The sequence below is a fragment of the Meles meles genome, chromosome 10 (assembly GCF_922984935.1).
Source record: "Meles meles chromosome 10, mMelMel3.1 paternal haplotype, whole genome shotgun sequence".
NCBI classification, from domain to species: domain Eukaryota; kingdom Metazoa; phylum Chordata; class Mammalia; order Carnivora; family Mustelidae; genus Meles; species Meles meles.
The window spans coordinates 6,138,883-6,165,802 of NC_060075.1; the positions used below are offsets into that span (position 1 = coordinate 6,138,883).

The 26,920-nt window shown below is 44.3% G+C and overlaps 1 long non-coding RNA gene across 1 annotated transcript; it reads left to right on the top strand.

The window, feature by feature from the left end:
* Nucleotides 1–15,758: 15,758 nt before the first annotated feature.
* LOC123952026 lies at nucleotides 15,759–25,390 on the top strand. Its single transcript, XR_006820555.1, has 3 exons — nucleotides 15,759–15,897; nucleotides 24,295–24,421; nucleotides 24,735–25,390. It is a non-coding gene; the product is annotated as an uncharacterized LOC123952026 (long non-coding RNA).
* The last annotated feature ends 1,530 nt before the right edge of the window (nucleotides 25,391–26,920 follow it).

Consider the following 26,920-nt stretch of genomic DNA (forward strand, 5'->3'; position numbering starts at 1 on the left):
ATTGACTTACTTCGCTCAGCACAATACCCTCTAGTTCCATCTGTGTCATTGCACATGGCAAGATTTCATTTCTTTTGATGGCTGCATAGTATTCCATTGTGTATATATACCACATCTTCTTCATCCATTCATCTCTTGATGGACATCTAGGTTCTTTCCATAGTTTGGCTATTATGGACATTGCTGCTATAAACATTCCGGTGCACGTGCCCCTTCGGATCACTACATTTGTATCTTTAGGATAAATACTCTGTAGTGTGATTGCTGGGTCATAGGGTAGCTCCATTTTCAACTTTTCGAGGAACCTCCATACTGTTTTCCAGAGTGGCTGCACCAGCTTGCATTTCCATCAACAGCAGAGGAGGGTTCCGTTTTCTCTGCATCCTTGCCAACATCTGTTGTTTCCTGACTTGTTAATTTTAGCCATTCTGACTGGTGTGAGGTGGTATCTCACTGTGGTTTTGATTTGTATTTCCCTGATGCTGAGTGATGTTGAGCACTTTTTCATGAGTCTGTTGGCCATCTGGATTTCTTTGCAAAAATGTCTGTTCATGTCTTCTGCCCATTTCTTGATTGGATTATTTGTTCTTTGGGTGTTGAGTTTGATAAGTTCTTTATAGATTTTGGATACTAGCCCTTTATCTGATATGTCATTTGCGATTATCTTCTCCTATTTGTCAGTTGTCTTTTGGTTTTGTTGACTATTTCCTTTGCTGTGCAAAAGCCTTTGATCTTGATGAAGTCCCAGTAGTTCATTTTTGCCCTTGCTTCCCTTGCCTTTGGTGATGTTTCTAGGAAGAAGTTGCTGCGGCTGAGGTCGAAGAAGTTGCTGCCTGTGTTCTCCTCAAGGATTTTGATGGATTCCTGTCTCACACTGAGGTCTTTCATCCATTTTGAGTCTATTTTTCTGTGTGGTGTAAGGAAATGGTCCAGTTCCATTCTTCTGCATGTGGCTGTCCAATTTTCCCAACACCATTTGCTGAAAAGACTGTCTTTTTTCCATTGGACATTCTTTCCTGGTTTGTCAATGATTAGTTTACCCTAGGATTGAGGATCCATTTCTGGGCTCTCTATTCTGTTTGATTGATCTATGTGTCTGTTTTTGTGCCAGTACCATACTGTCTTGATGATGACAGCTTTGTAATAGAGCTTGAAGTCTGGAATTGTGATACCGCCAACTTTGGTTTTCTTTTTCAACATTCCTCTGGCTATTCGGGGTCTTTCCTGGTTCCATATAAATTTTAGGATTGTTTGTTCCATTTCTTAGAAAAAAATTGATGGTATTTTGATAAGGATTGCATTAAATGTGTAGATTGCTTTAGGTAGCATAGACATTTTCACAATATTTGTTCTTCCAATCCATGATCATGGAACGTTTTTCCATTTCTTTGTGTCTTCCTCAATTTCTTTCATGAGTACTTTATAGCTTTCTGAGCACAGATTCTTTGCCTCTTTGGTTAGGTTTATTCCTAGGTAGCTTATGGTTTTGGGTGAAATTGTAAATGGGACTGACTCCTTAATTTCTCTTTTTTCTGTCTTGCTGTTGGTGTATAGAAATGTAACTGATTTCTGTGCATTGATTTTATATCCTGACACTTTACTGAATTCCTGTATGAGTTCTAGCAGTTTGGGTTTTCCACATAAAGTATCATATAATCTGCAAAGTGTGAGAGTTTGACTTCTTCTTTGCCAATTCAGATGCCCTTTATTTCTTTTTGTTGTCTGATTGCTGAGGCTGACTTTTAGTACTATGTTGAATAGCAGTGGTGATAGTGGTCATCCCTGCCGTGTTCCTGACCTTAGGGGAATAGCTCTCAGTTTTTCCCATTGAAAACCATATTCTCTGTGGTTTTCTCACAGATGGCTTTGATGATATTGAGGTATGTGCCCTCTATTCCTACACTGTGAAGAGTTTTGATCAAGAAAGGATGCTGTACTTTGTCAAATGCCTCTTCCGCATTTATTGAGAGTATCATAGGGTTCTTGTTCTTTCTTTTACTAATGTATTGTATAACATTGATTGATTTGCAGATATTGAACCAAACTTGCATCCTAGGAATAAATCCCATTTGGTCATGGTGAATAACCCTTTTAATGTACTGTTGGATCCTATTGGCTAGTATTTTGGTGAGAATTTTTGTATCTGTGTTCATCAAGGATATTGGTCTGTAATTCTCCTTTTTGATGGGGTCTTTGTCTGGTTTTGGGATCAAGGTAATAATGCTGGTCTCATAAAATGAGTTTGGAAGTTTTCATTCCATTTCTATTTTTTGGAATAGTTTCAGGAGAATAGGTATTAATTCTCCTTTAAATGTTTGGTAGAATTCCCCTGGGAAGCCATCTGGCCCTGGGCTTTTGTTTGTCGGAAAATTTTTGATGACTGCTTCAATCTCCTCACTGGTCATGGGTCTGTTCAGGTTTTCTATTTCTTCTGGTTCAGTTTTGGTAGTTTGTATGTCTCTAGGAATGCATCCATTTCTTCCAGATTGTCAAATTTGCTGGTGTATAGTTGCTCATAATATGTTCTTATAATTGTTTTTATTTCTTGTTGTGATCTCTCCTCTTTCATTCATGAAAGATTTTGATAAGTCTGGCCAGGTGTTTATCAGTCTTATTAATTCCTTCAAAGAACCAGTTCCTAGGTTCGTTGATTTGTTCTACTGTTCTTTTGGTTTCTATTTTATTGATTTTTGCTCTGATTTTTATTATTTCTCTTCTCCTGCTGGGTTTAGGCTTTCTTTGCTGTTCTTTCTCCAGCTCCTTTACCCTTTATAGGGTTAGGTTGTGTACTTGAGAACTTTCTTGTTTCTTTTTTTTTTTTTTTAAAGATTTTATTTAGTTATTAGAGAGAGAGAGAGAGAGTGAGTTAGCATGAGAGGAGATAAGCAGACTCCCTGCCGAGCAGGGAGCCCTATGTGGGACTTGAGCCCTACACTCCAGGATCATGACCTGAGCCAAAGGCAGTTGCCCAACCAACTGAGCCACCCAGGTGCCCCCTTTCTTGTTTCTTGAGAAAGGCTTGTGTTGCTATATACTTTCCTCTCAGGACCACCTTTGCTGTGTCCCAAAGATTTTGAACAGTTGTGTTTTCATTTTCATTTGTTTTCATGAATTTTTAAAAATTTTCTTTAATTTCCTCATTGACCCATTCATTCTTTGTAGGATGTTCTTTAGCCTCCATGTATTTGAATTCTTTACAACTTTTCCTCTTGTGATTGAGTTCTAGTTTCAGAGCATTGTGGTCTGCAAATATGCAGGGAATGATCCAATCTTTTGGTACCAGTTGAGACCTGATTTGTGACCCAGGATGTAATCTATTCTGGAGAATGTTCCATGTGCACTAGAGAAGAATGTGTAGTGATATACTAGAATGGATATATGTATGTAGTTTGTATGTATGTAGTATATAGTAGTATAGAGTAGAATGTGTAGTAGAGTGGTATTCTTTTGTTTTGGGATAGAATATTCTAAATATATCTGTGATGTCCATTTGGTCCAGTGTGTCATTTAAAGCCTTTATTTCCAGATGCTTGGGTGGCTCAGTTGGTTAAGCCACTGCCTTAGACTCAGGTCATGATCCTGGAGTCCTGGGATTAAGTACCATATCAGGCTTCCCCTGCTTTGCAGGGAGCCTGCTTCTTTCTCTTCTTTTGCCTCTCCCCCTGATTGTGCTCTCTCTCTCTCTCTCTGTGTGTGTCAAATAAATAAATAAATAAATAAAATCTTTAAAGCCTTTATTTCCTTGTTGATCCTTTGCTTAGATGATCTGTCCATTTCAGTGAGGGGGGTGTTAAAGTCCCCTACTATTATTGAATTATTGTTGCTGTGTTTCTTTGATTTTGTTATTAATTAGTTTATATAATTGGCTGCTCCCATGTTAGGGGCATAGATATTTAAAACTGTTAGATCTTCTTGTTGGACAGACCCTTTAAGTATGATATAGCGTCCTTCTCCATCTCTTATGGTCTTTGGCTTAAAATCTAATTTTTCTGATATAAGGATTGCCACCTCAGCTTTCTTTTGATGTCTATTAGCATGGTAAATTGTTTTCTACCCCCTCACTTTAAATCTGGAGGTGTCTTTGAGTCTAAAGTGAGTTTCTTTTAGACAGTATATTGATGGGTCTTTTTTTTTTTTTTTTAATCCATTCTGATACCCTATGTCTTTTGATTGGGGCATTTAGCCTATTTACATTCAGGGTAACTATTGTAAGATAGGAATTTAGTGCCATGTATTGCCTATAAGATGACTGTTACTGTATATTGTCTCTGTTCCTTTCTGGTCTGTTACTTTTAGGCTCTCTCTCTGCTTAGAGGACCCCTTTCAATATTTCCTGTAGGGATGGTTTGGTGTTTGCAAATTCTTTTAATTTTTGTTTGTTCTGGAAGCTTTTTATCTCTCCTTCTATTTTCAGTGACAGCCTAGCTGGATACAGTATTCTTGGCTGCATATTTTTCTCGTTTAGTGCTTTGAATATATCATGCCAGTCCTTTCTATCCTGCCAGGTCTCTGTGGATAGGTCTGCTGCCAATCTAATATTTCTACCATTGTGTGATACAGACCTCTTGTCCTGAGCTGCTTTCAGGATTTTCTCTTTGTTACTAAGACGTGTAAGTTTTACTATTAGATGACAGGGTGTGGACCTACTTTTTATCAATTTTTGAGGGGGTTTCTCTGCACCTCCTGGATTTTGATGCTTGTTCCCTTCGTCAGATTTGAGAAATCCTCTACTATAATTTGCTCCAATATACCTTCTGTCCCTCTCTCTCTTTCTTCTTCTTCTGGGATCCTGATAATTCTAATACATTTTTGTCTTATGGTATCACTTATCTCTTGAACTCTCCCCTCATAGTCCAATAGTTGTTTGTCTGTTTTTTGCTCAGCTTCTTTATTCCCCATCATTTGGTTTTCTATATCACTAATTCTCTCTTCTGCTGCATTTATCCTAGCAGTAAGAGCCTCCATTTTTGATTGTACATCCTTAATAGCTTTTTTGATTTCAACTTGGTTATATTTTAGTTCTTTTATTTCTCCAGAAAGGGATTTTATTTCTCTAGAGACGGATTTTCTAATATCTTCCATGCTTTTTCTGAGCCCAGCTAGCATCTTCATAACCATCATTCTGAACTCTAGTTCTGACATATTACTAATATCTGTATTGATTAGGTCCCTAGCTGTTGGTACTGCTTCTTGTTCTTTTTTTTGTGATGAGTTTTTTCACCTTGTCATCTTATCCAGAGAAGAATAGATGAATGAGAGAACAAAATACTAAAAAAGGTAGCAACTACCCCAGAAAAATATACTCTAACCAGATCAGAAGAGACCCCAAACCAGGGGAAAATATAGGGGGGAAATATATATATATATAGCATTTTAGACTGGTGAATAGAACAGAGCCACACACCTGATTTTGGGTGTGTTTTGGTCTGTTAGAAGAAATTACCTCCCAAAATTTTAAAGAAAGAAAAACATATATATACAAAAATAAGGTAAACACTATGAAGAGATGGAATATGACTGTAAAGATGAAAATTTAAAAAGATTCTAAAAAAGAAATTGATAAGATAAGAAGTTGGTTGAAAAAAGAAAAAGAAAAAGAAGAAAGAATGAGATCAGGCTGGAGACTAGAACAAAGCCATGCACTAGATTTAGGGTATATTTTGATCAATTAGAAAAAATTGTACCCCAAAATTTTAAAGAGAAAAAATCTATGTCTACAAAAAATAAGGTTAAATAGAATGAAAGGATAAAATATGACTATGCCAATGTAAATTTAAAAAGATTTTTTAAAAGGGATTGATAAGATAAAATAGCTAAAAAACATTAAAATAGGAAAGAGGAAAATTAAAAAAATAGCATAAGAAAAAAATCAAATTTAAAAAATTTAACTTTGAAAGACTAAAGGATCATGGGGGAAAAAGCCATGAATTCTATATGTTGCTTTCCTCAGCTCTCGAGTTCCGCAATTCTTTTGATTGGTGAACTTGGTCTTGGTTGGATGTTCTTGCTGATCTTCTGCAGGAGGGGCCTGTTGTCATGATTCTCAAATGTCTTTGCCCAGGGAGGAATTGCACTGCCCTTACTGGGGGCCGGGCTAAGTAATCTGCTCGGGTTCGCTCTCGGGAGATTTGTTCCCTGAGCGCTTTCCGTAGAGCTCCGGAGGCCCGGAAGGAAGATGGCGGCCGCCCAGTCCCCGCCTGGAGGAGCTGAAAGCTCGGGGCCCCACTCCTCAGTGCGCCCTCGGAGAAAAGCGCTCAATCCCTCCCGTCTCCCTGGCCTCCAGCCGAGCTCCGAGCTCCCCCAGCCTGTGACCGAGCGTTTCTGTCTCTGGTGCACAGTTGCCCCGTTTGGAGTCTCCAAACCCAGCAGATTCTTTTTTTTTTTTTTTTTTTAATTTTTTTTTTCTTTTTTACAGAGAGAGAGAGAGAGAGATTACAAGTAGGCAGAGCAGCAGCCAGAGAGGGGAGGAAGCAGGCTCCCTGCCAAGCAGAGAGCCCGATACGGGGCTCGATCCCAGGACCCTGAGATCATGACCTGAGCTGAAGGCAGAGGCTTAACCCACTGAGCCACCCAGGCGCCCCAACCCAGCAGATTCTTGCTGCGTGCTCCTGTGCTGCTCCTCCCAGAGCAGGAAGGTGAGTCTCCCCAGATCTGCCGCTTGTGGGGTCCCTGCTCGAAGAGCAGTGGCCCGACTGTGCCTCCAATCATGGTTTAAGGTAAGCCCGATCTGAAAGCTCACTCCTCGCCTCTGTCTCTGCCACTGGTTCCCCACTCCAATTCCCGGCAGCTCTGCCACACTCGGGCACCCCTGGTCTTTCTGTGACCCCGTGGGACCTGAGACCACACTGTCCCCGTGAGGGCTCCACCCCCGCTTAGCCTCTGGAGGGATGTCCCGCCGTGGAGCAGGCTTCTACAACTTCCGATGTGGGGCTCCGCTGCTCCGCCACTTGCTGGGGCCGCCCCTCCCCCCGCGGTCTCTTTCCTGTATGTCGTGTTGGATTCACTTTTCTGCGCGTCCCACCTTCTGGAAAGTGGTCGCTTTTCTGTTCCTAGAGTTGCTGCTCTTCTTCTCTTTGCTCTCCTGTTGAGTTTGTAGGTGTTCGGAATGGTTTGATAACTATCTAGCTGAACTCCTGGGACCTGATGATATTTCAATCTCCTCCTCTGCTGCCATCTTGCTTCCTCCTCCTCTTGAGACACTTAGAGAATTGCATGTCATCAAAGAGTGGCTGGTGTGAAAATTAATGATGATTTAGTAGAAGATTGGCTAGTAACAGTTTTCTTAAAGCTGCACAGGTGCATGACCTTAAACCCTCGAAAGCTCAATTTTTCTTGATTTATCAGTGCAGGAGCATTTTCAATAAAGTGATTCTGGATATCGTATTTTCTTAAAAGTACAAGTACAGTTCAAGTTTTTGTTGTTGTTAACTTTTGTCTTCCAAATTAGAAAAGAATATATTCCAAGACATTTGTTTAATCAGCTTCATTATTTTATAATCACACCTTATAAATGAGTTGGAAATCTATAAAAGCCATTGCTAAGAGACCAGAGCAGAAGAATTTAGCACAACTGTCTTACCATTATTTTAAAATTAGCAATAGCATAAGGTCTGGCTGCAAAAGACTTAGGTGCTAACTGGCAAGAAAATCAGTCATTAGGGAAACAGTCTGGAGAGGGCTTGCACAACAAGCCACCATATGTAATGGCTTTGCTTCCCCTTCCTGCTCCACCGGGAGCTGACAACTGGAGAATCAGAGGGAGCTTGATGATTAGGGACACTAGGAAGGTCAAATGGGGCTGTTCTCACCATCTTAAGCAGCCTAAGTGGAATAAAACTCTTGGCAGATGGGAAAATGACCGCAGAGTGCTTATTTTAATGTCAGACTGCCCTAGGCATCTTGGAATTGTGACCATCCTGCAGAGAAGTTGGTTTTATGTGGGGCACTGAGTGACCATAAAGAAGAGTTATTCTTGGGCATGGTGTGAAGAGTGTGGGGAATGAGGATTGGTTAAGAAGCCATTAGTGACATGACTCAGCTGCCCTCTGTCCGCCAGCCCTCAGGGAGTGCTTCCCTTAGAATGGTAAGAAATGGGTCAGGTCCCATCCCATGGAGAGAAGGGTATGCCCAGTGCCTCCCATGTCTCTGTGAAGGTCCAAGGGGTGAGGCTTCTGCTCTGGGCTAATGCCCCTGCGACTTGCGTCTCTGTGGGCACCTGTCTCATAAGCGTGCTGTAGACCCCAATGTCTCCTGCCACCCTCTTCCAGGCCACCCTGACTCAAGCCAGACACTTCCTCCGACCCACTTCATCGTCCCAAAGCTCCATTCGCTAAAGGCTGTCATGCAAAGTCTTTGATTATTGAAGATGTGGGCATGTTGTGGGTGAAGTTATCTCACTGTGCAGCCCAGAAAACACCCGAAAAGATGATCTCAGACATTCCAGCTCTAAATTCTTGGCTGCCTCCTCCCCAGTGCCTTTCTCGTTGGCTGACCTCCTTCCTCCAAAATCTTCTTCCAAGACCCTCTTGGTTGGTTCCCATCTTTCTGAAGACAATTCTCTGCCTCTTCTTTTTCCTACGTCTCTGGCCTGCTCCCAGGCATTCAGATCTCCCCTCAATGGTTTGGGTGGATACACTCAAGTTTCTCCAGGCTATTCTCAGCAGACATTGCCCAAAGCCCTACCCTTCTTCCAAGAGACCCTTCCAAGCCACTGGGATGTTATCCAGATATATATTGATGGACCCAGAGATGAACTAACCATGGCCCTACAAGGCAGAGGTGGCTGAGGAAAGCCCTTTCCGTCCCTCCTTTCCTCCCTCCCACACTCCTTCTTTCCTTCCTTCCTTCCCTGCCCTCCTTCTTTTCCTCCCTGCCCTCCCTCCTTCCTAATTAGCAAGTCTTTTCCCCACAACAATTAGTGATTCCTAACAAGGCCTCTAGCTCTAGAGGTGGGCACTTAGAGAGGTAGTGAAGAGCAGGCCCACAGACAGAGCCCGGGAGAACAGAGCATGGTCCGGATCTGAGGATGTCTTGGCTCCATTCACACAGGCAGTCCTGGAGGACATGAAGATAGTGTTTAACTTTAGACCAAGCTATTCAGCCCAGGTCTTAGGAAGATTTGTTCATGAGCCATTTAGCTTTCCTCTTGCAGAGGCACAAAGTACAATTCCAGCTGAGGTCACTCTCTTGGGACCTCACGAATTCGGTGAAGGAACTGGGCCTGGGAGGGTCTATAAGTGCCGTTGCTGATTAGAGAACCAAGTCGCCTTAGACCCGGCCCTGAGGTGGGGCTGGGGGCAAAGCCCTGCTTGCAGAGGACGGACTCATGGCTTCCTGCTAGCTTTCTGCCAGCTGACCGGCAAACATCGAATGTTCTGGGTAACTGTCAGATTTGGGGTTTGAAATGAATAAAATGCAGAAAAGCTGCAAGTGACTTTGGTAGAGAGGCAGCTCCTTTGACTAAACACTTGGTATTTTGGAAGCAACTGATCTGATGGGACCAGCACTCCCCTCTCTGCACACTGTCCTCACGGGACAGCATCTCCCCGGCTCCAGACCCTGGTGTAGGCCCAGTCTCTGCGACCAGTGCTACGGGACTTCCTACCCTGCCGCCTCGCTCTGGACTGAGCAGACTGGACTGTCTGCGGGGGTGGTCGCAAGCCCAGGCTCCAGGGTCTTGACTTTACAGCTCAACACAGAGCAGGATCGTTTTCAATTCACATCAGCCAGGAAAGGCCCGCAGAGAACAGAATTTATCCTTCTCAATTTTCAGAATTTATCCTTCTCAATTTTCAGTGGAGAATGGGACCCAAAGTTGCCAAAGGCTGGAAGGCTAAGGGCGAGCCTGCAGCAGGCCAGTAGCTGTGTTCGACTCAAGGATGTTCGCGTGAGACACAGCCAGGTGTTTCAGCGTCTCGCCGTTCAGCTACGAACCCTGCAGGGAAAAGCGAGGGCAAGGCCAAGCCCCCACTGCTGTGAGCGGCCGCAGAGCGTCTTTCATCGAGAGTCGAGTCCTCCTGTCCTTGACCCTCTGTGACATTTCTGCGACATGCCCTGCTCCTCTGTCCTGGGCCAGCTCTTAGTTGTGAGAGCTGTGTTGGCCAAGCAGCGCTGGAATTTAGGGGAGCGGCTCTCTCGTGTGGATGGAGGCGCTCTCCTTGATAACGACATGTCCACTCCATGACTTCTCTGCTGAACACAGGTACATCTTTTCAGCCCTACGGAAAAGAGGGGCTCCCCGTGGGGTTTCCATGGAGGGGGGCGGGGGCAAGCCGTCTAGAATGTGGCAAGAAAGAGCTGGTGCCCTTCCTTCAGCCTATCTGTCATGTGACCTATTCCCAGTTTTCTCAGTTCCAGATTTCTCCCCGGGATGCAAGACATCTCCTGACTCTGAAGGAGGCGTGTCAGTACCTTGCCCCTTGTCCAGCTCAGTATTGGGCAAGTAAAGCTTGTAATTTGAGGGAATGTTCGCTCTCCAGTAGCAGAGGCTTCCTCTGACTGTGATGTGTCTGGTTCCAGTCCTTGTCATCCTTTCTCCCCACAAGAAAGGTGGAAGCTGCCTCATGATGGACCAGGGGTCTGCACAAATTGCACCTTGGGACCCAGGTCAATTAGAGTTAGAAGCCCTCTCTGTGCAGAGCCACCCAAGTGGCCCCTGCTTACCTGAGACCGGATCTCACCCGTGGCCGAGCTCCCACCCCCCCCCCCCCCCGGTGGTGGGCCCCAGATGACTCTTGCAAGGAATGAACTTGCATTTCTGGCTCAGGCTGGCTGGGGCAGGGGTTTTCTGGGCTGACACTCTTTGCTTCGGTAGTTACAGCAATGGCCCATCGTTCTCTGAAATCTTGCCCATGCAGGGGAGGAATCCACAAATTTGGGATCTGAACTTGGCAGGGTCCCATTTGTCCCCCAGCCCCTCAGACAGGGCCGGTCTGATGACAGTGCAAAGTAAGTCACACACTGATGCAGGAGAGCAACCTGCACAGTCGTGGGGGGCCGCTAGGAGCTGTGGCTCGGGGAGGGGGTTTCTCCAAGGGGGGGGCTACCAACAGGAGGTCAGGCTCCAGCCCCCAGAGGAGTATGAGGGGGAGTGTGCGGGGGGAGTCTTAGTCCGAACGGGCTGTTGTACCAAACTCACCACAGATCGGGTGGCTTACGAACAACAGAAATTCATTTCCCGCAGTCCTGGAGACTGACAAGCCCAAGATCAAGGCACAGTGGGTTCCGTGTCTGGTGAGGGCCTGTGTCCTGGTTCACGGATGGCCGTCCCTTCACGCGGAAGGGGCAGCGGGATCTCTTCTATCAGGCATGGGTCCCCTTCCTGGGGACCCCACGCTCAGGTCCTGCTCCCCTCCCAATGGCCCCGTCTCCGAACCCCATCACCTTCAGCACTAAGTTTCAACACAGGAATTTTGGAGGGGACACAAACAGCTCACACAGAATGGACCAGCCGCAGCGGGACACCCTCACGTGGACCAGAGAGCCACGCCCCCTGGCCCAGAGAAGAAAGAGCTACGAATGAACGGTGAGTGTGTCCTTTTCGTAGTTGAGAATAGGATTTAAAAGCCCATGTTAAGGGTTAAAAATTACGAACCGGACCTGATGTAAATGAGGTTATTTTGGGGATACATTTTACTGGTTGCTATTGTGGAGAAGGTGGCATTTTTCACCTTTGGCAAAATGAAATAGAAATCTGTGTTAATCTTGTCTTCCTAACACGACTATAAACTCCTTGAAGAGGGGCTGAGATGGAAGCTGACAGGAAGCGAGGGCAAGTCTCTCACCAGAGAGAAGCCGCGCTTCCTGACTCCTCCTGCGTCCCCTGTCCCCGAGCGCAGGAAATAGAAGCTGAATGTTTTCACGTTGTCCATTTTTGTCCTTGTTACTTGTCATGGACTGGCACAGGGCTGGGTCAGGGCAGGCTGTCTGGCTGATTGAAAATGTCAGGGGATGGGGCACCTGGGTGGCTCAGTGGGTTAAGCCGCTGCCTTCGGCTCAGGTCATGATCTCAGGGTCCTGGGATCGAGTCCCGCATCGGGCTCTCTGCTCAGCGGGGAGCCTGCTTCCTCCTCTCTCTCTGCCTGCCTCTCTGCCTACCTGTGATCTCTGTCTGTCAAATAAATAAATAAAATCTTAAAAATTAAAAAAAAAAGTAAATATCAGGGTTGGAAAAGTGGGCTGTGGGAAAATTCCACAAGTGATGGGGAAGGAGCCGGGAAAGGCTCGTGGGGCCACAAGGTCAGAGCTGGAAGACTTGGAGGAGGACTTGGCTTCACTCTTTCAGAGACTGAGCCACTGAGCCCCAGAGAGAAGGTGGGGCTTGCCTGACGTCCCACAGATGATCAGTGTCAAGGCCAGGGTTAGAACACAGGGCTTCAGGCCTTTCCGTCTTACCTGATGCTCAGCTCATGAGCTTCCTACCTTTAGGGCAAACCCTCATAAAACTCAGGCTGTACTCTGGGCATGAAGGGAACGCACTAGACTCTCGTCGCCTGTGTTGGGAGCCTTTCTCTGGGACTGGGGCAGGTTGTGCTGAGCTCACTCCAGAGGGGCTGTTTGTCTTTGAGGAGATGAAAGGTGGAATCTGTTTCAGTCGCCACCCACTTGGATAATCTGCATCTCTTTGGGCATCTGTCATCTGACTTCAGCAATTATCAGTTCATGTCCAATCTTGTTTCAGCCATACCATTCATTCCCCTGACACTGGATGAATTTGCAAATCTGGGATGCAAATCCCAGAGACCATATAGTTTCATCTGTAAGTATTTCAGTATTTCCAAAAGATGGAGACTCTTTTACAAAAGCCCACAATAGCATAACCACGCCTAAAATATAATAATTCTTCCATATAATCAAATATCCAGTCAGTGATCCAACTAAGCCCCAAATCCAGAAACCAGATAAAGTCCATACCCTGCAACTGGTACTTGGGCTCTTTTTATAAAGACTTACGTATTTTAGAAGGGGAGCCTGAGCAGGAGGGGCAGAGGGAGAGAGAATCCCAAGCAGACCCCGTGCTGAGTGCAGAGCCCTACACGGGTCTTGATCTCACGGCCCTGAGGGCATGACTCTAGCTGAAACCAACAGTCAGTCACTCAACCAACTGCACCACCCAGACGCCCCATGTACGTGGGACTCTTAAATACTTTTAATCTATAGTATCTTTCTCCATATTTTTTTCCTTGCCTTTTTGGGTTTTGATGAAAGGATTTGGGTTGTACTTCTTTTAGCGTTCTACAGCTGGATTTTGATAAATTCATCTGTGTGATGTATCTTAACATTAGGGTAACAGCCAACCCAGTGTGCCCAGTGCCAAAACTGGGGAAATCATGAGCAAACCCCGATGGTCAGTCACCCTACATTTCCGCCCCCCCCGTCACTTATTTAACTGTAAGTTAACTGTGCATACTTCAGTATTTCCAAAGGATGAAGACTCCTTTACAGCTCCTTTATAACTACCAACTCATGGGAGTTAATCTAGAGTCTTTATCAGTTTAGTGTTTTGGCAGGAATATTTCCTGGCTGGTGGTGTGTTAGCCCATCAGGAGGCCCATAAAAAGCTGGTTGCTTCCCTTTTCACGTTATTAGCAGACATGAACCACCATTGCATAAATCCATTCATTCATTAGGGTTGCAAAATGGTGATGTTCTAATTCTGCCTCCCCTTTTCCATTTATTAGCTGAGCTTTTATAACAAGAAACTTAGTCTCCGAGACTCTTTGGTTACCCAGAGCAGCAATTCATGTAATGAAGGCACTGTCAGTGTTTGATTCTTTTCCTTGATTTGTCCATTTTTCAAAATATGTTTCCTTGGCCATGGCTGAAGAGTGAAGACCGAGTTTCCTTTAGTAGCGTTATAAACTCACAGATTGGAAAGAAATGTTCAGTCCTTTGGAGTTACTCTCCTTGTTCATGCTCACATGTCTTCGTCTTTGGCTGGTGGAAACTTACTCAGGTTGGTTCCTGAGTTATTTTGAGGAGCAGCCTCCTTGTTTTATGATTTGACAAGATGTTCTGAAGCAGATGATTTTTGTATGTGCTTGTCCTGGCCTTGGGAATAGCCATTTCTCTGAGGAGTTGTGGCCCTTTCTGTTGGGAAATGTATTCACAGACTGAGATGTTCCTTGCTCCTAGACTGCTCACTGTTTCTAGGTGCTTCCAGACCTAGCTATAGCCAGGAAATATGTGCTGCTTTTAAAAAAAATTATTTTTATTTTTTATTTTATTTATTTATTTGCATGAGAGAGAGAAAGAGAGCGAGAGAGCAAGCAAGCATGAGCGGGGGAAGGGGCAGAGGGAGAGGGAGAAAGAGGCTTATCCACTGAGCAGGGAGCCCGACATGGGACTTAACATGGGGCTTGATCCCAGGACCTTGGGATCGTGACCTGAGCCGAAGGCAGAGGCTTGATTGATTGAGCCACCCAGGTGTCCTATATGTACTGCTTTTAAGGGATAAAATATATAGTGTGTTCATGCTGATATTACTAATTCATGCTCAGAACTACAGAGTTTTGTGGGGAACCTCACCAATCTCATGTCTTAATCTCCTTTCCCCCACACTGAAAATCCTGACTCATTACGGTGCCACCATAATCACTCATCTGCCTTATTCCCAAACAAGCATACACACACACCAGTCTCAGACTAACACCACGAACCGCCACAGCTAGCGACACGATTACAGGAAACAGCCTGTGATATTTTTGAAGTTTTTTTGTCCTTACAGCATATCCTACTAGGGATATATAGTCAAATTACTGTGTTTAAGTCACTGGGAGTAATTCCTTGGTTGGTTATATTACAGACTGCTGGTTACGTTACATAATTATGGTTTATTGGTATAATTTCCCTTTTCATTTTTAGGCTTTGCCTTTTAAGCTTTATTCCAAAGTTCAGCACACCAAACGAGGTATTCAGAGAAGTCTAGCTTCTGTCCCTATCTTCTCTGTTCCATCCTTTTCTCCCTCACTGATAACCATTCAGCTATTTTTGTCCTTCCATTTTTTAAAAACAATCAAATGTATGAATGTATCTAGTCCTCCTGCTTTAAAAATCGTTATTTATTTATTTATTTATTTATCTTAAGGTGGGGAGGGGGAAGAAAAAGGGAGGGGCAGAGGGAGAGGGAGAGAGAGAATCTCAAGCAGACTCACTGCTGAGCACAGAGCCTGAAAAGGGGCTCTATCCCACAACCCTGAAATCATGCCCTGACCCAAAATCAAGAGTTTAACTGAACCCTCCAGGTGCTCCCCTATTTTTTTTTTTAGACGAATAAAAGCATTCCATACACAGTTTTCTATTCCTTGCTTTTCCACTTGCTATCTGTGGAGCACTCCACATTAGTAGAAAGAGATGGTCCTTGTTCCTTTTCATCGCTATATAACACTTCACAGTGTGGCCAGACTTTGTTTACTTAACCAGTCCTTGGTTCATTGTTATTTGTTTCCAGTGTTTTGTTGTTATTATAAAATTGTGCTACAATACATAGCCGCATGCATTAATCTTTTCAAGTATCTGCTAGTTTGTCTATGGGATAGATTCCTAAATTTTCTGGATCAGAGGTTGCTGGTATGTAATCCTGTAAGATGTTACGAGATTTCCCACCAGCAATGTGAGAGTACTTTAATCCCTCACCTTGCTGACAGAGTACATTGCCACACTTTTGGCTTTGTGCCCAATTTCGTAGGTGAGAAATTGTTTCTCAGTGCATTTTAAATTTGTATGTTTCTGTCACAAGTTGAATTCTTGGGGAGCAGTGTCTGAGACAGAGACTAGCATGCAAAGCGTTTATTAAAGAATGATCCTTGGATGAACACCTGTGGAAGAGACAAGAATGAAATAGGATTGGACAGAAGGACAAATTGAACAACTTCAACAGATTCTCCTGCCAAACCCATGGTGAGCTCTGGAGCCAGGATGGGGGGATGGACGGGCCCCTCTTGCCTCACGTTAACCCATCATTGGATGCGGGCTGCTTGGAAAGAGGCGTGACCTTGGATGGGGCAGTGTCTTCCGCTGGGGCAAACCCACATGAGGCCTGATAGCTGAGGGCCATCCTCTGAGGGCACGTGCAGTAGGTGGGGGAGTAAATTTTTCATTTCTGAAGGGAAGCGGGTGGTATGTCCCAGCACCCACCTTTGTCTCCTATCCCTCTGTAAGATCTGCCTTGAGGATTTGGTTTGTTAAGTTTTCTACCTACAACTGCCTATCTATCATCTATGGGCTTTTCGATCTGTATTTGAGATACTAGATATTGTTGGTAATTAAAAATTACGTTTCTGTATATTTCTCCTGTCGTCTCCTACAGTTTCTGCTTTATGAAAGTTGTTGCTAAGTCATTGCATGCAGCAGCAGGATTACTGTTACATCTTCATCAGGAATTGCCAACTTCCGTCTTCAAAGTATATCGTGTCCTACTTTGGCTCACTTAATGCTCTTTGGCCTGAATTCTACCTAACCAGATATCAAGATGGCAACTCATGATTTCTTTTTTATTTGCATTTGCTTGTTCTATCTCTTAAATACTTTTAATTTTTTCTAACCATTTATTTTTAACATTTCTGAATCTCTTTGCATTAGGAGTATCCCCAATACGTGACTTGGTATGAGATTTTGTCATTCAAGCCGATCTGAATATTTTTTTCTTTTAATAGCTGAGTTAAGCCCCATTGTATCTATCGATGCCATTGGTATGCTTGGCTTCTGTCCGGTTACACTGGTTTATTACATACAGGTCTCTATGGGAATCTATTTCATGCGTTCTCTTTTGGTATTTAGGAAGGTTTGAATTATTGTTTTCATGGGTACATTGATTTGGTACTATTACATGATACTGCCAGTGCCCTGGTTTTGCCTTTTTCCTTATGAATTCCCTCCTAGGAGCAGTATTAAAATGAGCTAATAACTTCTTGCTCCACCTTCCTTCACATGGCATGTAACATGAAGTAACACACTTTTCCTTCCTGCTTCTACCTGTGAGGCCATCAGCAAGCCGATACTATTTTGTATGTCCCTTCCTTACCCCCTCCCTCCCCCCATTTCTCATAGTTGTATTACAGCTGCAACATGCAGACCCAGGCATGACCTTCTCTATGGCCTCCCTTACAAGTGTCTCTTACTCTTGACACCCAGCTTGTTGCCCACCCATACAATGCTGTCTTTCCAGTCATTTTGATTTTTGAAACTTGTTCTCTAGCAGACTCTTTAGGAAGGGTTCACGAGAGTGATAGTCTCTGATTTCTTGAGTGTCTATCTATGGTCTTTGTCTTTCAAGGTTGGCTTGCTCACATGTTCTTTCCTTGAGTATCTTAAATATTTCACTCCTCTGTCTTCTGGCATACAGTAAGGCTGTTGAGAATTCTAGAAGCAACCTGATATTCTGTCCTTTCTGAGCACTTTGGTCTCTCTAGCCAATGTACAAAGGTGGGCTTCTTTTTTTTTTATATTTAATTTAATTTATTTGTGTGTGTGTGTTCCAAAATTCATTGTTTATGCACCACACCCAGTGCTCCATGCAATACGTGCCTCCTTAATACCCACCACCAGACTCACCCAACCCTCCAACCTCCTCCCCTCCAAAACCCTCAGTTGGTTTCTCAGAGTCCACAGTCTCTCGTGGTTCTTTCCCAAAGCCCAACAGCTCTATGAGCAGGGTCTCAGCACGCAGGGTACCCATTCAGTGCACTTGTATGTTTAGTTTAGGAAAAGATGGTCCGCACTTTCCCTTGGAGCAGTATTCTGTTCCATAGCTTTAGTTTTCCTCTTGGTAATTCCTGTTTTATAAGTGTTTGATCCTTGCCTGGCTTCTGTTACTTTCTCTGGAATTTTTTCCCATTTCTCATCCATTCCTTTGGAAGGAAACATTTGCCTTTTCCATCTTTTGTTTCACAGGAGCCAGCATCCATCGTGTGTGTTTGCATCTGTGATTCCCCTGGTGTGGTACATTTCTAAGATGGTTTCTATTGGGTCGCGTCCCCTGGTCTTTTCGCGCTGCCCTTCAGTCTGTGTTTCTTTCAGAGCTGCCATCATTTTATTTGTTTCTGCTCATCTTGAAATATTTCATGACTGGTTTTCCTCCCTGTTCTAGCTGTGTCCTCCTGGGGGCCTCCCTGGGCCACCAGGCCCGTTAACAGCGTTCCTCATCTCTTTTCTCTCAGACCAGCTCGGCATGATATCTGAATGAAATTTCTTTTGGCTGCTCATGTTTAAGTAAAATGAATTTTCTGGGTGGGCCAAGATCACTTTTTGGAACGTCACGACTCTAGAGCTCTCATTTCTGTTCTTTTCATAAAGTTTAGAAGACACGTCCTCCCGCTCCCTGACATCTGTCTTCTCTGATGCCCTTGCCACTGTGCAGGGCCTTCTCTTTCCTTGCCCCCCACCGGCTTGAGCCTCTCAAATGCGCTTCTTCTCTGAGCAGCTTCTCCTTGGTGCTGGGTTTGGATCTGAGATTGAGCTCTGCTGTGTTGGTCTGAGAGTCCCCAGGGCTGGGATGCTCAGGCCCAGCTTGACCACGTGGAAGCCCTTGTCCTTGCCCAGGACTTGAGGCCTTCAAGCCTCTCCCCAGTTTGGCTGCCATTTCGTGATTCTCAGGCCCATCAGAGAGAGGACCAGCTGCCTTTCCTTATCTTCGTCCTGAACACTGGCTTCCAGGATGCCGCTTCTGTGTCTGGGACCAGTTTGCTCTTAAACATCTGTGCTTGGGGTCTGGGGGTTCCACTGTCCCAAGTCTGTTGTGGATGTGGTTCATGGGCTTTGCGTTTTGTTTTCTACTTCTGGTCTCTTTTTATGTGGAGATTTGGGGGTGTTGAAAATAACCACCTTACTATTCATTAATTACTCATTAATGCTCATCTACTTTTTATTAATTGAAATTATTAAGAAATTTGAAGTGTAAGTATGTACCTGGTGGGATTAACAAAATGATAATCAATCACTGTGTCCTATGTATTGGAAATGTCCCATTCAGGGCAGCGTGTCCGGGACAGCTACTGAGCAGACGTAGAAAAGACTGATGGTCGTATGACACTTCCTGGGGCTGCTGCAACCAGTACCACAAACTGTGTGGCTTAAAACAGCACAGATTAATTTTTCTCACTGTTCTGGAGGCCAGAAGTCTAAAGGCGTTTGCAGTCCATATTCCCTCCATAGGCTCCAGAGAAGAATGGTTCTTCCTTTCTGGGTTCTGGTGGCTGCTGGCCTTGGACTGGTGGCAGCATTGCTCCAGTCCCTGCCTCTGTGTCCACATGTTGTTCACCCTGTGTGTGTCTCTGTCTTTTCTCTTTTTATGAGGACATCAGTCACAACCGAATCCAATACCACCTTGTCCTAACTCAATGACATCTGCAAAGATCCTCTCCCAAAAAAGGCCATGTTCACAGGTACGGATGGACGTGGATTTGGGGGGACACTATTCAACCCAAGATAAGGGTATTAGGCCAGCTGAATGTATCCTAGGGGGATTTCCTAGATAAAGAGGAACAAAAATGTCTCCAGAAAAGGAGTCAGAAGCATGAAGCCCAGCTCTTCTCATCCCTGGCATCAAGCAGGAGGTATATGGCCAGTTGGTTGGCTCTTGGGCATGGTGACTGGTGGTGAGCACTCTCTAGTCAGCTCCTGGCTCCTCCTGAGGTCTCACTGTGCCCTTGGATGACTCCTCTGGGCAAATCCCCATGTGGACCTAGCCCCAACCTGTGGGCTAGGTTTGTTTCAGAGAGACCCTAAGGCTCTGTCGTCCCTTTAGGAGGTCTGTGAGCCTGAAAAGCCATCAAAGAGAAGCCCTCTATCTCTGGACCCAGTGGTGGGGTGTGGAAAAGAAGGGCAGTGGTCTGCTCCCTATTCTGACCACTGAATGCTTACAAATGAGCTTCTTTTTAAAAGCCTGAAACCCTCACACAGGCGGAGAAGGAAACAAGGAGTCAGAATAGGTGCCTAAAGCTATAAATTTTCTGTGTCTGTCTGTGGCCATTATTCCATTGCCTACAGGCACTCACTTGGCAGCTCAAAGTGAATCAGTCACATTCCCTGGTCCAGGTGGATGCATTGGTTGTTTAATTAATTGGATTTACATAAGTTCAGGGTCCTACTTCTTGCATGGGGCATCTGCCAAATTCTCAGGAGTCTAGAAATATCGCAAGGAACTTTTCTGACTTACAAGGAGAATGGTTGCAGCCATACTCCCCTTGTTCACTCTTGAAGTCCACCCCTCACCAATCTACTACACCAGAGACAGTGACTCCACTCTGTTCTGATGGTGCTTTGTCTGAAAAACATTTGCAGCTGTTTCACAACGAGCATGGGAGAGATTTCTTAGCGAGCTGACATGGTCTTATACCTGATTATTGTTCCCTTTGCCTGTATGTATCATTTTTAAAGGGTTGGAGAATCTTTTCCAGGAATTTTAATTCTGTTGGAAACCATGTGGAAGTTGTAATGTTGGAGACCCGAGATCGCCTGATACGGTAGAGCTAGCTGTTTATTCCCAAATGTCCCAGTTCCCTGGTACACCCCACACCATCCTTCACTGTTCTCAACATCTTCAGTTCATTGTTCACCAGCATCACGCTGACTTCCTGTCAATCTCACAGCAAGTTAAGCTCTCAGGTCCACACCAGCAACTGGCCACCCCCTAACCTCATACTAGTGTCCCCAACAGTACAAGGCCAGGTGAGTTATTGACTTCCTTTTGTTGTTAGATGGAGCATCTTCTTGGGATGTGAATGAAGAGTGCATTTGGACCTTTTGGGCATTTGCATGTGTCATGCATGCGTATTTCCATTTCCATTTCCATTTCTCTGTATCTTCGCCCATCCTTTGCTTTCCTTCTGGGATGTGGTCCTCGCCTCTTTGATTTCTCCTCTTCTTCTGGTAACTACATCTGTCTAGTCTACTTCCTCTCTCTTCCTTTCTCTAGTAGAGGGGTCAGGCAGATGTAAGTTGCAGACAACAGAAACAACTAGCTATTTCACTCAGAAAGGGATTCAAGGCAGAGACGTAGGTGCTTATAAAGTAGCTGCCAAGGTGAAAGATTAGGCTTGAGAATGAGTTTGCAGGCCCAGCTACCAGAGTAAACCTGGTGGAAAAACCCTATAGAGGAGAAACCTGGAAGACACCACCTTCACTAAATGTTCAAAGTTAAGATTGCAGTGATAAGTCATGGTGAGCTCATGTGTCTCCAGCTATGAGAAGGGCACTTTATCTCTGTGGTATTCTTCCCCAAAATGCAGGTCCACTGTCTAATGATTAGATGACATTAGACAAACCCAAATTGAGGGACATTCTACAAAATATTCAGTCTTCCAAAGTGTCAAGATCATGAAAAAGAAGGAAAGTGAGAAACTCTCACAACCTGGAAGAGAGTAAGGAAGTATGAGGATTAAGTGAAACGTGGTGTCCTTGATGGGATTCTGGAACTGAAAAAGGGCATAAATGGAAAAACTGGTGAAATCTGCATACAGACTAAAGTTTAATTCATGGTATTGTAACTACTGATTTTGTAATTTTGACAAAGTGCCATGGCAATTTAAGATGTTAAGATTGGGGAAAGCTGGCTAAAGAGTATTTGGCACTCTCTGAATGATCTTTGCAACTTTTCTGTCCATCTAAAAGTACTCCAAAATAAAAAAGTTTACTAAAAAGTCTATCTTTAAGAGAGTAAAAAGCCACGCCCCAGAGTGGAGGAAGATATTTGCAACATGTATAAACTGCAAAAGCCTCACATTTGGAGTATACAAAGAATCCTTACAAATCAGGGGGAAAAACCAAACAAACCAATAAAAAAAATGGCTGAAAGAATAAGCAGGCACATTATAAAGGAGGAAAGCCAAATGGCCAAAGAACATAGGAAAAAGTGCTTTATCTCATTAGGGAAATGCAAGCGAATTATGTCTTCAAATATTTGTGTTTTGTTACTTTTTCTTCCCGGGACACTCCAATTATGTGTAGGTTGGAGCTCTTTTACCTTCTTTCAGATCTGCCATGTTCTCTCCTTCCTTGCTGTTCATTTTGCTTGCCTTTCTAATGCATGTCCTTGGTCCCTATCTGTATTCATGGATGTCTATTCTCTCGTGTGCTGCTTCTGGTTTTCTCTTCATTTCTGTGATGATTTTATTTCTGATTCTACTCCTTCCTGAATTTTGCCAGCTCACTTTTCATATCCTTCTGTTCTCTCACATCTTTCTTGAGTTGTTGCTTCATTGAGTTTAAAAAATTCATGGCAAAATATTTAGATATGATTTTCATCTGTTCATTACAACACAAATTTTGGTAAGTGTGTCTTCGTCTGCCATTCCTTCTTTATTTTTATGCTATGGAGTTTTTGTGTAAATTTCAGATCTAAATATTATCCCTTCTTTGAAGCAAGTAAGGTTTCCTGGAACAGATATTTTCAATAGGTTCATGAGGGTTAGGGTCCTGGACCATTTCAGGCTAGCAAAAATTAACCTCTCAAACTTAAAAAAAATTAATTTATGGGGCACCTGGCTGACTTGGTTGGAGAAGCATGCAACTCTTAATCTTGGCGTTGTGAGTTCAAGCCCCGAGTTTGGTGTAGAGATTACTTAAGTAAATAAAACTTAAAAAAATGATTTTGTTTCACTTTCTTTTTCCCACTCAATAGAAATAGGAAGTTGTGGAGGTGGGTTTAAGACAGGAGAAAGAATTCCCAGCAAACAAAATCATTTCAGGACTGTACTCTTCCAAGAAATGGAGTGATGGAAACATTTGCTCTAGAGGCAGACAGATTTGGGTTCAAATATGAGCTCCAACGTGTGCTGATTGTGTGATCCCGGAGATGTTGCTTAAAGTCTCAGAATCTCAGTAACTGTATCTATATTTTGGTAGTAATATTACCTCCCTATGTGTGGTTATAAGAATGCAAAGGATATATGCAAAGCTTTGGCAAAGCATTAGTTAGGTTAAGCAATACTAGCTGTCTGAGCAGGCAAACTTGAAACTCTTGCAGGCAAAAACAGGCGGTGGTTGATTTCTTGTTGGTTCGAAGTCCAGGCAGCTCTGCCCTTTACAGTGACAGGGTCTGGGTTGCTTCCATCTTGTGGCTCCATCCTCTACCATATGGTCTCTACAGGTGCTGCCAAGCAGAGCTGGGAGAGGCATATCAGCTCTTCGTGCCTTGGTTGGAGCTAGCCATATGGCCTCACCTAAACCCAGGAGGCTGGGCAAGGAAGGGGGCATGAGCACTGAGATGTATATACACATCTCAGTTCTTCACTCTGTCAACAAAATCATCTTGGCCTCTGCATTTTCCTTTGAATTATTATCTCATAACGATCGCTTTCTCATGCCCCAATGTTGCGTCAGCTGTCATATCAGGGAAGGAGGCTTTCACACCTTCACACTCAGGCCAGGATTGGGGGGAAGATCAGACGTCCCCCAGAGGATGTGGCAGGGAAGCTGGCAGCAGGAGAGACATTTCTAAATTTTATAGAAAAACAAAGGAAATAGAAAGAGGTTAGAGAAACTAAACTGTTTTTAAGATAGTGGAAAAGATCTGGGTTCTAGTGTAAATATAAATTCCTCACTCTTGGAATATTCTATTGAATCCATACAAAACAAAAATCCCTTCTACCGCATCCCAGCTCGGGCAGACCTCTGACCAGGAATGGGGCACGTTCTCCTTCATTGGACAATATCTATTATTAGTCTAAGTCTGTCTTCTGGCAAGCTCCATCCATTGGTCCTGTCTCTTCTGTTGGCCACCACATACATCCAACCCTCTGACAAGGACTCAGTGTGCTAGGCAGATGCTCGGTCTCCTCAACTTTTTCTTCTCCAGGCAAAAAACCCTTAATACTTCAACCATTCCTCGTAGGACATGATTTTAAGACATTGAAAACAAACGGCACTGCGGCCCTCACCGGTGGCCCGAGGTCACTGGTTTTATTAGACTGCAAAGCTCCAACCTTTGGTCACCCCTGTAGGGAGGAAATAGGGGCCCCTCAAGATTTTGAAAGCTTGACCAATAAAATCAACACAAATGGTAAGAGACAGAGCACCTCTGGGCCAAATGCAAGCCGAAGAGATGTCATTAACAGAGCTAAAGAAAGCATGTGATGAACAAAAAAGAGGAGTCGGGCATAGACACACCACAAAATGGGGAGTCAGAGAGACGGAAGTTGACAGGGTCTGTCCGGTACAATTGGGGGACTGGGACTTTGAGTCTGAGTGACATGAGCAATCAGGTCACAGAGAGCTGGTCTGCTTGGGCAGGGATGACCGTCGGTTTGCACAACAAAACTATCCTCCACTAATACCTGCCTGTCTTGGATCTGATTCCAGGTTCATCATGTTTAGATGAATAACTCTGCTTTCTGCTTCCCTAATGTTCTGGTGGGAAACGTTAGAATTTTGGTTGCTGAAATGGGATCTCCTGCACTGGGAATGAATACTTTGGTGTCTGGATAATGTAAGTTGGAGAGTATCAGCTGCTTCCTGCTAGAATGATTGCCCATGGGTACTGTGCATCACTGACAGTTGTCATCCCTATTTTCCATTATTCCTTATTAATTGCATCCCATGTGCACAGCTAAAAATACTCACTGCTCCAGAGTCCCTAGCTGCTAAAGGTAGATGCTGCCACAGTTCTGACCAACGCAATGTAGATGGAAGTCCTTGGGGGGGTGGGGGCGGCGGGAGGTTGTTCCTTTTCTGGATAGTGAAAGGAAAGTCTTACTAGGAGAAAGTGTTTTTACCCTTCCTTCCCTTCCCTTTCTACTTAGGACATGGGGGTGAGGCCTGGAAGTGCAGCAGCCATTTTGTGACAATGAGGATAAAAGTCATTCCTAAGGATGTCAGACAAGAAGCTAAAGAGGGGTCTGGCTTCTTGATGCCATCCACGAACTGGCGCACCAGCCCTGAACTGCTTTCCCTGGGTCATTATGAGAAGAACAGGTCCCTATCTGTGTAAGCCAAGGTCGGCAGGACTTTCTACAGTTTACAGCAGAAGAGTACTACAGTTCCTGATTCCGTTTCTAAGTGGAGCTTCTGAGCTAGCAAGGCTGAGAGTAAGACTCTAGAACGTGGTTAATTCACAAGGTGATGCAGTTACGATACTTTTTGGTGTCCGGGTACTTTGCTTTCAGCCTGTACCTGTACCTCTCAGTGATCCCTTCTCTTTAGCTTATCTCTTAACTCCAAGCCCGGCAGGCAAAACATCCTGTGATGGGAACCGAAACTACCACTTCAAATGGTAACGGCTGCCCTGACGCCAGCAAGACCCAGAGTGACTGACCCCAAGACAATGATCCACCTGACCTTTCCTGCAAAGCCCCACACACCCACTGACCTTTGCTTTGCATTTCCCCTTTATAAACTCGGAATCATTCCTAGCACTTTGGAGACAATTCTTGGGACATTAGTCCACTGTCTTCCTGGTGCTGGTCTCACTGAAATAAATTCCTTTCTTGTTTCGCCACTGCTTGGCCCTCTGCCTTTGGATTTTGTTGGTGGCCAGTGGCTAAACCTGGTCTGCTGGGAGTGCAGAGCCCTGTACCTTGGGCCCTGGGAACTATCCCCCGAGGATACCTCTCATTTTTTTCTTCCCATCCTGAATATAACTCATTCGTTCTATGAAAATTCAGTTGAAATAGTAAATCATGAAGAATAAAGAATAAAGAAAAAAAAATTATTCTCAAGTCTGCCTCCCAGAGATAACGGTAGTGACGTCTTCCCAAATACCCATGGTTCTCTCTCTATCATATGTTCTTTACATAAATGGGGTTGCATTTTGTAACTTGTCATGCATTCCATAGTTGTGGATATCTTTCCAGCAATTTTGCTAAGAAAACCCATTCTTACTCCTGTCTGACTATATACAGACCTGCATTATTAATTATAGCTATTTTGATATTTAAATATTATTATTTAATTAGTTGTACTATAATTTAGTTAACCAATCCTCATTGGTATTTATTATTATTATTATTTAGAGAGTGTGACTGGGGGAGGGAGGGGCAGAGGGTGAGGGAAAGAGAAATGTAAGCAGGCTCCAAGCCCAGCACACCAGCACACACCCTGATTCCGGGCTCGATCTCATGACTCTGAGATCATGACCTGAGCTGAAATCAAGAGTTGGATACTTCTTGAGTAAACATCTTTGAGGGCTTTTCCAGTTATTTCTGAAGGAGAAATCCCTAGGAGGGGGTGTGCTCACTCTGAGAGTCATGCAAAGTGAGTGAGCCTCACCTGGGCTCTCCAGACACACCGTTTCCCACTGTGTGGTCCTTGCAACCCAAGGTCATTTGGACAAGGTCATGGCTCTCTTTACAGGTCTAAGCTCTCTCATTTGAAATGGACGCTGACACAGCTCTGGGGTGCTCTCGACACTGCCTTTTCTCCAAGACGTGCCCTAACAATTGTTCTAGTTTCCACCACGTTTCTTAAGCTCCTACTGTGGGCTGCACTTGTCCGTCCTCCCCCAGATTAATAGGTTGAAATCCTCATTTCAACTGTGGGGATGTGGATGTGACTGTATTAGGATACAGAGCCTCTGATGAGGTAATTGAGACAAAACGAGGTCATATGTGTGGGCCCTTGTAAGAAGAGGAGGTTAGGACAGAGACACAGGCTGACTCAAGACCACGGGAGGGGAAGTGGGCCATCTACGGCGCAAGTAGAGAAGCTTCAGAAGAAATGCACCTGCTGACCCCTTGATCTCGGGCTTCTAGTAACTTCCGTGTATAAAGCACTCTGTCTGGGGAACTTTGTTATGGTGGCTGCTGGAAGCTAATAGGACCCCTGTTCCCCCTTTTTTGGGGACCAATTCTCAGCAGAGGTCTCCTTCAACAGACCCAAATTCAGTTCAGTTTGGGCTCTGTTTATAAGACCGTCTGTAAAAGGCTCAGCTTTTGGCGGGAGACAATAGTCAGAATGGATTTTCTCAAGAAAACCCCGTTATTTTCCAATT